Raw genomic sequence first — 13,360 nt, 5'->3', positions numbered from 1 at the left:
TTCTATGTTGCCTCATACTTGACAGACATAATTCCCTATTCCATTCAAGGTGCCATCAAAACCAGGCGAGTGGGAGCAAGTGTAGACTTCCCACAAGTAATCGACCCCTTAAAGAAAAAAGACGACGACGAGACCTCGTGAGCCGGAGCACTGAGTGTGCACGAACACGTGTGAGACTGGAATGCCTGTGTGGCGATCGTGAACGAAACCACAGCCTGTGTGGCCACCCCAGCCGCTTAAGTATTAAAACGTTACTTTTATCTTCTTTCTACGAATGCGAGTACCCTTTTTCTACCTTCTGATCTGAACGAAGACCAGAAGTTAACATCTCAGAAGTGGGATACGGATCGATGACTGCCCGGAAGTACCACGAGCTTCACGCTGCTTGACTAAATCGAAGATGGACAAGGACAAGCTTCCACACACGGCCAGCTCATCCGAAGCCACCGATCAAGGCGAAGGAGTCTCCGTGCGTGAACTCCTTAACGTGATCATGGAAAAAGATCGTCTGCTGAAGGACTTACTGGAACGCTTGATTTTGACTAGAGCAACGACATCATCAGCGGCGGTGGAATCGCAAGGCGTGACGACATTTAAAGTAATGCCCAACATGAGTAAGAGCATTTCAAGGTTTGACGGCAGTGAGGACGCGGAATCAGGTCGTGAATGGGTGGAGAACCTGCGGGGAACGGCGACGCTCCATAAATGGCCGTCATCATTTCTGTTCGAGAGCGCCAGGTCCCACATCGCGGGAGCCGCCAAGGATTGGCTACGCTCACGCAGCGCTGACATCACCTCGTGGGATGAGTTCGAGGACCAATTTCGCCGAACCTTTGTCAGCCAGACGCGTGCAGCGGAACGCTGGAGAAGGATGCAGGATCGCGTCCAGCAACGGAGCGAAAGTACAACGGCCTACTTACACTCTAAAGTTCGTTTCTGCAAGCAGGCGGGACTTGACTTTTGCGATACGCGGGAGAAAGTTATCACGGGCCTGCGTTCAACACAATTAAGTACGATGCTGTTGGGAAAGGCCCATGACGACGATGACGACCTCCTACACGATATCCGAGAATTTGAGGGGATCGAACACGAAAGGCAATAACGTTTTGGTGGTCCCCGTGACAAGAAGAGCATGACCGATGCGGCCAGTATCCAAGACCCAGGTGCGAAATTCGCAAGAAAAACTGGCGATGCAAGGAACACCACTGACAAACGGCCGCCACTCTCGAGTTAAAGAGGAGAACGAAAATGTTACAACTGCAACCAGTACGGCCACTTGGCGCGGGACTGTCCCCAGCCTAAGCGACCCTTGAAGTGCCTGCGCTGCAACGGAACTGACCATACCCAACGTCATTGCAGAGAGGTGGCACAACCAGAGCGTAGGGAGGTAAACACAGTGAGTGAACCATCGAATGAAACAGTGAGAGTTGGTGTTTTGCTGAAGCAAGTCATACTAAATGACAAGTTCTCCCTCATTGGACTCATTGACACGGGCAGCTCCGGCTGTTTACTTGGTGCGTCAGCGGCAGGGCGATGTGGCACAGAGCTTGTTCAGGAGTCAACACCCCTGTATGGTTTTGGAAACAGCAGCGTGCCTGTGTCTAGGAGCATTGGAGGATGCAAGGCTGACATAAAGATCGATGGTGTCCTAGCGAAGGATGTTCCAATTCTTGTTGTCCCGGATAAAGCCCAGGCGGTGGACCTATTGGTTGGACGAACGTTTACTGAACTGCCCTACTTGACGTATGCAAGAGTTAGAGGCTGTTTTCGATTCTGGCACCTAAGCGACTGCCCGTTTGCGCACTTAGAACCTCTTGAGCACCACCAAAAACTACTACTGAAAGCAAGGGAGGAGGTCATTCTCCAGAAAGACTCGGTCAACTGGATAACTATGACGGCAGACGAAAGGGTCACAGGCCCTGTCATTTTCAGACACCGCGGGATGGACGTTCTAATTGACATGACTCTCGGTGAGGTGACGATACCTATGTATCCTGCAAGTAATGGTGATATCGTCATCAGGAAGAGACAACCACTTGGGCGAACCAAGCAAGTTGAAATCTTGCAGGTTGACATCAAGGACATTTCTGAAGTCCACACCGGTGGCGAGCAAGATAAAGCGAGCGAGATCGAGTGATGACCCATCCAGGGGACAGAAGTTAACATTGAACCTGCAGTAAGCAAGGTTCAACAGTCCGAACTAGTAGAACTGTTGAACGAATTCAGAGAGTGCTTTGCAATGACGCCAAGTGAATTGGGTTGCACATCAGTCGTGGAAATGGGCATGGTTGAGACTCCGGGTAGCACTCCTTTTGCTGCGCGGCCATATCGTACAAACGCCAAAGGACGGGAAACAATACGGAAGATTGTTAAGGAGTGGAAAGATCTCGGTGTGGCTACCGAGACAACATCCAATTATGCTAGCCCTGTGCTGGTAGTTGACAAGGAAAATGGAGAAAAGCGCATGGTGGTCGACTGCAGGAGACTGAACTCCCAGACAGTGAAGGAGAAGTACCCTTTACCCAACATAGATGACCAGTTCGAAGGACTTGCTGGAGCGACGCTCTACACGGTCTTGGATCTTGCACATTGATACCTGCAAGTGCCTCTAACGGAAGAGGCTAAGCGTAAGGCTGCATTCAGCACGCCAGATGAAAGAGGCCAGTTCGAAAGAATAATGTTTGGCCTCACGAATGCACCAGCTGTCTTCCAACGCCTTATGAACCGTGTCTTAGAACCTCTAAGGGGACGAGTGGTTATGTGCTACTTAGATGATGCTGTCATACCAGCTCGAGACTGGAACGATGTGATCCACCGGCTACGACAGGTTTCGCAAGCTATTAAGGATGCAAATTTGACCCTGCGCCTCAGCAAATGTGCGTTCGCCAAAGATAGCGTGGACTTTCTGGGGTTCCGTTTGCGCGGAGGGCAGATGCAGCCAGGAGAGGCCAAGATGAATGCAATCGCCCAGTTTCCGATCCCTCGGAATGTGCACGACATAATTCGATTCTTGGGACTGAGTGGACTTTTTCGGAAATTCGTCCCTAAATATGCTCTGATCGCCGAACCATTGACAAGACTCACAAAGAAAGATGCTGTTTTTGAGTGGGAAACAGAACAAGAAAACAGTTTCCAAGACCTGAAAGGACGCCTCACGTCGAAGCCTGTGCTGCAGCTTTTTGACCCTAAGGCAGAGAGTGAATTGCATACAGACGCTAGTTTAAAGGGGCTGGCAGGAATGTTGCTCCAACGAAAGGACAATAAATGGCATCTTGGCTACTGTGTGAGCAAAAAGGCAACTGAGGCTGAGAGCAAGTATCATTCAACAGGACTTGAACTCATGGCCATTGTTTGGTCAGTGAATCGACTGAGATCCCTCCTCTTAGGCATTCACTTCACGGTAGTTACGGACTGTCAAGCGCTCGTCTACTTGAATGCCCAGCGAACTCACAAGCCTCAAATGGCGCGTTGGTATGACCTCAAACAGGAATTTGACTTCACGATAAGGCACCGACCTGGTACCCAGATGTTGCATGTTGACTCATTGAGTCGGCAGCCCGTGGAAGGCTCGAGCGACACCATGGTTGATCTTCTGGAAGGGCGCTTCGAAGTGTGCCTGACTTGCAGTCTGGAGGATCAGATACTAGCCATGCAAAGAGCAGACAAGGAGTTGCACCAGCTGTTTGAGATACTGGAAAATCCGGAAGACCTCCGTACTAAGGAGGACAAGAGTAAAGCTAAGGACTATGCCCTCAGGGATGGCAAGCTCGTGCACACCATTGATCAGGACAAACAGCGATCAATGAAGTTTGTGCTGCCCAAGGCAGTGCGTAAAGCGGTAGTGGTACAGTGCCACGATCTTTTAGGGCATTTTTCGGTGGACAGAACGGTCGCAAAGCTTCAAGAAACTTTTTGGTTTCCTCGGATGCGCAACTATAAGCGCAAGCACATCTCGCAATGCTTTCAATGCCTTTTAAACAAGGTCCCTGGTGGAAGAAAGGAAGGACTCCTCAATCCCATCCCTCCTGGCAAGCGTCCCTTCGAGACAGTGCACCTTAACGATATGGGACCGTTTGTTTAAAGCAAAAAGCGCGACCAGCACCTCCTAGTTATGGTCGACAACTTAACAAGGTTTGTGCGACTTTTTGCTACCCGAGACACGTCAGCCAAGTATGTGCTGTGTGCGATGGAGGAATTCCTACTTGAGAGAGGTCTGCCTAAAACCATCATCACAGACAGAGGAAGCTGTTTCACATCGAGAGCGTTCGAAGAGTTCTGCACAACACGCACCATACAACACGTGCACAACTCTTCGCGTCACCCCCAGGCGTCACCCCCAGGCCAACCGCCAAGTCGAGCGAGTAAACCGAACAGTTCTGCCTGTCATCACAACAGCCATGAAAGATCCCGACCACCGAGACTGGGACGTTAAACTCAAACACGCAGAGTGCAGCCTGAACAATGCTGTGAACAAGACAACAGGGAAGACACCATTTGAACTCCTTCATGGATACAAGCCAAGCTTCTACGGAATTGCGCTGCAGGAGTTAGCATTGGATGATGAGGCCATATGGAGGGATCCTAGCGAGCTGCGAGTACGTGTAAGACAACGGTTGCTGGAGGAACAGGAAAGAAGCAAGCAGACGTATGATCATCGGCACTACCCCGCAAAGCTGTACGATGTGGGAGAAGTTGTATTTATGAGGAGAGCAATACAACATACCGGAAACCCAACGAAGGCACAACCCAAGTACCGAGGACCCCTGGTTGTCACACAGGTGCTGCCCGCAGATAGCTATTGAGTGGCAGAGCTCGATCAAAGTTCAGGCAGCCGGTTCGCAAGGACGGCACACGTCTCCCAGTTAAAAGGATGGTCAACGACGTCGGCAGCGTCCTACCTCGACGACGATGTCGCCTCCGAAGATTCGGGAGACGGCCAAGAGGGGCTCCCAGCAGCTAGAAGACCTTCAAGAAAACGCACGCTGCCTGCTAGACTGCGAGACTGTTTAATGTGAAGTCATTCAATAATTTTTCCTTCCGTGTGTGCTAATCTATTACTTTAATATTTGCGTGTGTCTTCAAACTTAACGAGGACGTTAAGGCTCCAGGACGGCCGAGTGTAGACTTCCCACAAGTAAGCGACCCCTTAAAGAAAAAAGACGACGACGATACCTCGTGAGCCGGAGCACTGTGTGTGCACGAGCACGCGTGAGACTGGAATGCCTGTGTGGCGATCGTGAACGAAGCCACAGCCTGTGTGGCCATCCCAACCGCTTAAGTATTAAAACGTTACTTTTATCTTCTTTCTACCAATGCGAGTACCCTTTTTCTACCTTCTGATCTGAACGCAAACCAGAAGTTAACACAAGTTGCCCGAGGCTTCGAAGAAATCTGGCAGTTCCCTCACTGCCTAGGTGCCTTAGATGGGAAGCATGTCACGATTTGCTTACCTCAGGGTACAGGAGCTATGTACCGAAACTACAAGGGTACCTTCAGCATTGTGTTTATTGCCCTTGTGGACTCTGATCCGAAGTTTCTGTACGCTGATGGGGGCAGGAATGGTCGTATGAATGACAGTGGTGTATGGGCTGCAACGGATCTAAGGGCACGTATTGACCGGGGCATTGCTGAGTTTCCGGAAGCAGCCCAGCTGCCAAACTCATCGAAGACGGCACCTTTCGTCATCGTGGGGGACTAAGGGTTCGGCATGAAGCCATACCTGATGCGGCCGTTTCCAGCGTCGGAGCTGGAAGATGCCGAAAGGATCTTCAACTATCGGTGAGCTCATAATATGCTGTGATCACTATGCTGCTGTCAGTGCATATTGCCAGTTTACTTGCATTTCCGAGTTGCGAGGATAACAATAGCATACCACGGCCAACAACAAAGTGCCATCCATACATACCGTCATGGCTGCCTATGGGAGTGTCTGCCACATTTGTCATCCATGCATTTCATGGGCGTCCTTTTCTGTGTGCTAAACCAAAAGAATTAAAGGCTCCATGAAAACATGGAGTTGAGAGGCCTCCCCAGAGGGCTGGCAGCTTGACAAGAAAAAGCAGCTGCGCTGAAAGAGTGTGTTGTGTGGCCAGCGGCATCATCATATGTATTACCGGCACAAGCAGCGTCGCCAGCCCTCTGTAGTCGGAATTAAAAACGCGAAAATAAACGTCTTTGTCCCTCAGCAATCACCGCGTGCAATTGTGTCCCTACGCGTGGTTCACATGTTGTAATTGTAATTTAGTAAGCGAGAGCAATTTCTTGTCTCTTTTTGCACTGTAAAATTTAAAATGACAGACCTCTGTTAGGTTTGAACCACGCACTACTGAATTCTAGATGAAACAATTAAGGGATACCTGACAGGCGAAAAGAGAGAATTGGTGTTAATAAAGAATACTAGTTTCACATGGGCAACACATGTGCCTCATCAGAATGCTACGACTGTATGTTAATCTCGCCAGCAAAATTGCTGAAGGTAACTTTTTCTTATTTGAGCGAAGTTACACGCTGCAAGCACGATGGTGTGCTTTGCTATTATAATTGTTATCAGCCGAAATGGTAGCTTCATTATTTTAATTTCCCCCTTGCTGCAAATGTGTTTTCTTGAAATTCCAGACCTGTTGAATTTGTTTGGGGAGTACAGTGTGGGGCCAAGCTGATGAGAGTTAAGTAGCACAGCCATGGTGATAAGCAATCAGTAGGGGTATGAAAATATTGTCACAAAGGATAATTGATTACGCGATAAATAAAAGATACTGAACATTTAATGTGGCGAACTTGTGCCAAGTAAACAAAAGAGAAACAGTAGCGTCCCAAGCGTTGAATTTGGCGTAACCATAAGTGTTGAGCACTGAAGCGAGTCTGTCTCGTCAAGGTCCCGTGCAGCTCCCTAGCTATACTTCGTTTCACGATAACTTGGCGAACCATGTAGGCTACGACCCTCGTGACCTACTAGGGACGTTGGAGTGAGGCACATGACAGCACGTCACGGTGGCATTCGTGTCACTGCACCAAATGCGAGGCCCGAAGGAACCAGCTGTCGTCTGCTGGCAAAGAGTCGTCCGCTGCGAAACCAACCAACTCGGAATGAATGTCTACCGCCGCAACATTGCGTTCCGCTAGATTAGCGAGATCTTTGGGAACAGTTCATGAGACAAACATACAGTCAATTTGTCCGTGAATCTGTGGCGGGTGCGACATTTTGAGTGGCAGTGGTCGATTACAGGGCTGCGATCGTACAAACATGTGGCGCTCACTCTCTTCTTCCTGGTCACATGCCATTTTCTGTGGTTTAAACGCAACCACCAAAGGTAATCAGAGTCGTGGGTCATCGAAGGCGCACACTCAATTTTAAAAATAAAATGAAAATATGAATCTAATTTTTTGTGGTTTCTAAAAAGCTTCAAATATGTTGACTAAAAAAAAAGTTGCACAGACACGTGACTTCCGGCAACACACTTTTCCTCTTAATTTCTTCTTACTCCCCAGTCCAGTTTTGGTTTCAGTTTCAAACAGTTGCATTTTTTTACTTTATAAAAAAATATATGGGATGCTGTAGCAAAATATTGATTGGATAGCTTTTTGACACAATAATGGATTGCCTAACAAAAATTAAATTTTGGGGTTGTCAGCATCTCTAAGTATTCTTTAAAAGCAACATATCTTCGTCTTCCGTGTAGTGTAGCGTAGTGTTGGTGGAGATGCAAGGAGGCGACTTCAATTGCCGTTAAAAAAAAAAAAAAAGATCTCTGGAACTACTTTTTGTTGTGTACGCCGCTGTTGCTGTTGTGGTAACGAGGCTTCCGCGGCCTTGGAGTGCTGTCACATGCCTTGCTCCGATACCATTATTGGGTCGCGGGTGCTACAGCCTCCAGAGTTCGCCAAGTTATTGTGACACGCAGTATAGTGTGTGTTAGCATCTTGAAAATTCGGCCCAAAAGGTATGATCGTTCGGGGAGAGGATGAACAGGCATTTTCGAGAGCAAGAAAGTTGGACGAAATGATAACAGTTACATCTCGAGCAAGAATAACCACAAATCTTTTAGAAGTCTGTGACCTAGCGTTGCTTGCTCGGCCCTGCGCACAGCAATATTGCTGAAAGTCAAGTAGCAGAGTGTCATCCACAGCTTCAGCAGTCATCCTAGCGATCAGTCAACCACTGGCATCTTTTTATGCGTCTGCTTTAGGGTAGTGCAATACCCTAGCTAATTTGCCTTTTTTCCTCATTGATTGAACAAGATTACAATCTATTTTACAGGCTTTCCCGGGGACGCCGAATTGTTGAAAATGGTTTCGGCATCCTCCGGAACAGATTCCAAGTCTATAGGGCTCCTTTTCGTCACAAGCCGGACAGAGCGGTGAAAGTGGTGAAGGCGACTATTGCCTTACACAACTACCTTCGTACGAAGAACGGCACGCGGGCAAGGTACGCGCCACCCGACAGCCTTGATGTTGAAGACGTGCTCACAGGTAAATGCGAAATTAGCTGTTCAACTGGTGTAGATATGTCGCTTTCAATTTTCAATAGTTGCGTATTGTACAACTAGACACTTCTCCAGCTTGTTGCTCACAGTGAAATGTGTAGTGCTCTAGCGAGGGTCCCCCAATTCTTCTGGTCAGCAGCCATGGCAATGCCACTCATTATTATGGCTTGCAGCTATTTCTGAATGTAAACAGCACTATTCGGTGTACTAATGCAAGACTGCAACACATTGAAGGATCTAAAGTCACTGTATAACCGGTCTCATATCAAAGAAACATACAGTTGTGAAAAGACGTATGCCTTCCTTCGAATTGAACTGACTATGGCCAAGAGAACAACGGTCAGCTCGTGGCTTTTTTCATTGCAACACAGTTTCCCTCCAAAGAGTGTGACGACCTCTTGCACAGCAATAAGTGCAGTATGGAATACGTTCCTTGTGGCGAATTCGGGTGGTCAGTCGATGGCAACTTATTTTGCCGGAAAACCGGCAAGTGTGTTCACGCGGTCAGTTTCCGGCCGGCGCGCGCCGTTCGGGTGGTGGTTCTCCGGCAAGCAACGGCAACTTTCCAGCGCTTTTTCCGCCCGAGCTCCAAACGGCCGGGCCAGCAGGCACCAGTCTGTATCCACTGTCGTTACTTCCGAAATGGGAGAGAAGGTGAGTGAGAAAAAATGAACGAAAGAATTAAACTGATCTGAAGTCACTTCAGCAGCTACTGCTCGAGTCAATCCAAGCCGTTGGGACATGGGTGAAGATGGCAATAGCCTCTTGCTAGCGGTGTCGCGCGAACAAGAGGCGAGGTAAACGCCACTGTCTGGCGTTTCGTGTTGGGGAGCTGAGGGTCACGTGGTGTGCCACCAGCGCGTTTCTGGTTGCCGGTTCGGCCGGCTTGGTCTCGCCAGCGATTGACCACCCGAATTCGCCATTATCTAGGAATTCTGCAATGCATGGCGTGCAAGAAAAATGCAAAGAAAGCAAGATGTGCAGAGCTGTATGCGGATATAGCTGGTCATGCCACATTTGAACTTAACAGCCCATCTAAAGCAACACCATTATAAGCAAGCTGCTTCTGCTATTCTAGTTCTGCTGTAGCTGGACAATACTTGTCGGCTTGTATGTGAACATTCCTTGCTATATTGGTGTCGTGCCATGCACTCCTTGCTCTCCTTCACGTTTTGTGCAGCCGTCTTTTCCTGTTAGCACTCATGCCTTGCCATTACTTGGCATCAGATAAACTCTACTCCACAGCCTCATGGCATTCGTGGTTCTTTTGTGAGGGTCTTTGCAACTTGTAGTAAAGACTCGGTTAATCTCTAATACTGTTAGTTGGTGGTGAATGCGTTAAAAAAGATTAATTTTCATTTCACTTGTTGCAGTCACTGTACGTCAAGGCAGCTGGAGAAAGGGTTTGAACGACAAAGCAGTCTTTCCCCCTGGAGCGCATTGGTGGCAGAGAACCAGACGACGCCAAGGCTGTTCGTGAGGTCTTCAAAGACTACTTTATGAATGAAGGCCAGGTTTCTTGGCAGTGGAAGGTGCTGGAGTAACGGTATGTCATGTTTGTATGCAGGAACGAAGTAGCATCCATTAAAACAGTTGTTGGGGTATTACGACATTACTCAGGTCTGCTGAAGCTGTCATTATCTGCAACCCAAGACATTGTAGGCAAACACTCAAAAAAAGGGACACCTATACCGACTTCATTTTGCATGTGTCCCTCTTTTCATGTAGCTTTTTTTTTTCTGTATACATAGTCGGGCATATCTAAGTATGACTGCTGATTCCAAACTCGGCTGCATCCTTACTATTGTTTTCACTTAATTTTGATAGCTAATAAGATATATAACATCTCCAACAGGCCATAGTTGTGTATAATGTATAAAATATTAGGTGTTGTAGCTTTCAAGATGTTTGTTGCTCTCCAAAAGCAAAAAACGTAAAAAAAAAGAAAAAAAAAACTGCCCGAACTGCAAGACATACCATTCTATTTATTTCCATCGAAGATCAGCGCATGCGCTCAAGCCCACCGTCTGAATTCACTCATGTGCGATCCTGCGCTCTTAATAATCTTAAACCATTTCGAATTAATCCAACAGTTTTCCCATCCTACTTGCTAGCCGGTTAGAGACAAAACTAAATGAAAGAATGAGTTTTCATGGTGTTTTGTTGATTTGTCTACATGGTGTGCGAATATAGGCATCGCAGCTAGAGGAGGCCAATTTAGTGCCACAAAGTACCATAGCAGCACACCTGCTTCGCTTATACATCAGCCTAGCAAGTGTGCTACTGTACTTAGGGTACTACTAGTTTGTGAAAGCTCACCCAATACCAGCCCAAATTGAAACCGCAGAGTTGCATAGAAATTTGTTAGTGCTGTTTTTAACTCTTCGGGCCCCATCAGGCAGTTCTGACAACCATGAACTTCTACTGTACACGAAGAACCACAAATTATTTATGATCCTTGAAGTGTGTGCAATGTTGGATCCTACATCAAATGAATCTAATAAGCCTCAAGGCTTGGTTTGTCTGGTAAGACAACAGGGTGGCTAGTGTGACCGCAATAAAGTTGATAGCAGCAACACCAACCAAAACTAGAGACACGACACTCCAGCATATGGAACAAGTTTAACACTCTAGCTGTGAAAATGCAACATGCACACAGTTGGCCTATGGACTTCAACACAAAATAACAGAAAAAAAAATCTATTTTACAAGGGTGAGGAGCCTGACAATGTGGCAGTTTGTTGTCCGGTTTTAGTCTCCAGACTTATTCGAGCTAAATCTGCTACACTGTGCCCAGTGATTGCAGGGACCGAAGCTTGCACTGAAGGACAGAATGATGCTTGGTTCAATTCCCACTCCTGCTTGTTACAATGAGGACGAGCATGGCACGAGCATGCGGTTCTGTTGTCACTCCACGATACATGATAAAGACCCTCCCAGGTTAGCAGTTGTAGCGCAGAACCAGTGTCATCATATTTTAAAGGTGGACTCGCCTTATGTTGTGTAAACACTTGACACGTCCAATTTGCAATGTTTTTCCCGTGGCCTCATTTTGCCTCATTATCTTGCAGTAGAATTTGACATATTGTCTTGCTGTGTGCTTTTTCTGCACCGGCAGTTTACAGCTTTGCTGTAGACTGCCCGTGTCCTCTCTGTCTCCTCCCTCAGCCCATTTGACTGTTTAGCCCGAGCACGTTTGTGCAGCAGTGCAGAAGGCACAAGCACTGAAACAGAAAAGTACCTAGTGTGGGCACGGGTGGTCCACCTAAGAGCTTATCACATATGTGCATGTTCTGCTGAGTACCCTTTTTCAGCACCGCACACAACCAGTAAGAAAGTGTGGGACATTGTGGAACAAAAAAAACATATAAAGCTCAAACTGAAACTTTTAATTTTCTCCTTCAGGCACCACGACCAAACCGGCTACGGTCGAGTTCTCCACCATGATTCTGTGGGCGGCCAGCATGGCGAGCTCCCTGTCCGCACCCCTTGGTATGCTGCGGGCGCAGCACTCCATCATGAGCCCGAAGCTTCTGCATTCGTCCGGCTGCGGCGGCCCCTTGGCAGCGTTCAAACTGTCAACAGCTGCCTGCAGCAGCAGCGCCCTGTTCGGTGCCGCCTCCTCCGTGCGGCGGCAGTTCCTCTTGGAGGGTGGAGGCGCTGACTGCGCAGCTTCTTCAGTCGCTCGTAAATCGGCTCGAGGCTATCATCCTGCACATCATTTTTTATCCCACTTCTTGTATTATTTGGTGTTTTCTCTTTTATTCTCGTATTCACAAGCTCTAAAATACACATGCGTATTTGAAACCAGAAGCCTGACAAAGAAAGCTTTTCATGAGAACAATTGAGTGTGTGTAACGAATGTATTGCAAATTATCAATTACGAAAGCTAAGGTATACAGAGGTGATTCATTTGGCGAGAAACGATCCCCTGAAATTTGTATGGAGCACAGATGCAATCATTCCATATTCCAATTTTTTGGCTGGATCAGTGATAATCTCTACAAACTGCCTTTTTAGAGCGCAGCTCTTAGGGGCCCGTTCCCGGCTTGAGCGGCGTCGCCGTCGCCGTCGGCGTAACCAGGGTCATCCCAAGGTCACGTGACCCCAAGGTCACGTGACCACTCCCAAGGTCATCTCAAGGTCACGTGACCCCACGTGACCCCCAAGGTCACGTGACTCCTCGAGGTCACGTGACCCCTCCCAAGGTCATCTCAAGGTCACGTGACCCCAAGACCCCACGTGACCATTTGAAGGTCACGTGACCCTTTGAAGGTCACGTGACCCTTTGAAGGTCACGTGACCCCCAAGTCACGTGACCCCTCTGAGGTCACGTGACCCCTCTGAGGTCACGTGACCCCGAGGTCACGTGGTCTCCTCCCCAAGGTCACGTGACCCCCAAGGTCACGTGACCCCTCCCAAGGTCATATCAAGGTCACGTGACCCCAAGGTGACCCCCACGTGACCCCCAGGTCACGTGACCCCTCTGAGGTCACGTGACCCCTCTGAGGTCACGTGGCCCCCCGAGGTCACGTGACCCCCCCTCCCCGAAGTCACGTGACACCCCCCCCCCCCCCGAGGTCACGTGACCGCCCCCCCGGAGCATATTAAAGAATGAGGGGAGGAGGAGGGGTCTACCCTCCCCTCAGTACCCTTCACTCCTCCTCCTCAAGAGCTGCGCTCCAATTCGGCGTTACAGGGATTTGTAAACGGCTTTCACTTTTTTCTGAAAGAAGTTTTTTGTCATTGTTTGAGTGTGAGCCGTGTCCTGTAGATTTGGCACAACTGCTGAAGCCAACACTTGTGTTGCCCATGCAACTATGTGCTAAGGAATTGTTAAGGGTAAAGGTGCTCTTCCTGTCAGAGTCAATTATTGG

The 13,360-nt window shown here is 48.4% G+C and overlaps 1 pseudogene; it reads left to right on the top strand.

Moving 5' to 3' along the window:
* The first annotated feature begins 4,111 nt into the window (after positions 1–4,111).
* LOC115321339 lies at positions 4,112–10,185 on the top strand (annotated as a pseudogene).
* The last annotated feature ends 3,175 nt before the right edge of the window (positions 10,186–13,360 follow it).

This window comes from Ixodes scapularis, unplaced genomic scaffold (assembly GCF_016920785.2).
Source record: "Ixodes scapularis isolate PalLabHiFi unplaced genomic scaffold, ASM1692078v2 PGA_scaffold1__304_contigs__length_218370807, whole genome shotgun sequence".
Lineage (NCBI taxonomy): Eukaryota > Metazoa > Arthropoda > Arachnida > Ixodida > Ixodidae > Ixodes > Ixodes scapularis.
Note: the sequence above shows the minus strand (reverse complement) of the source record. Positions and strands in the feature narration are given on the sequence as shown.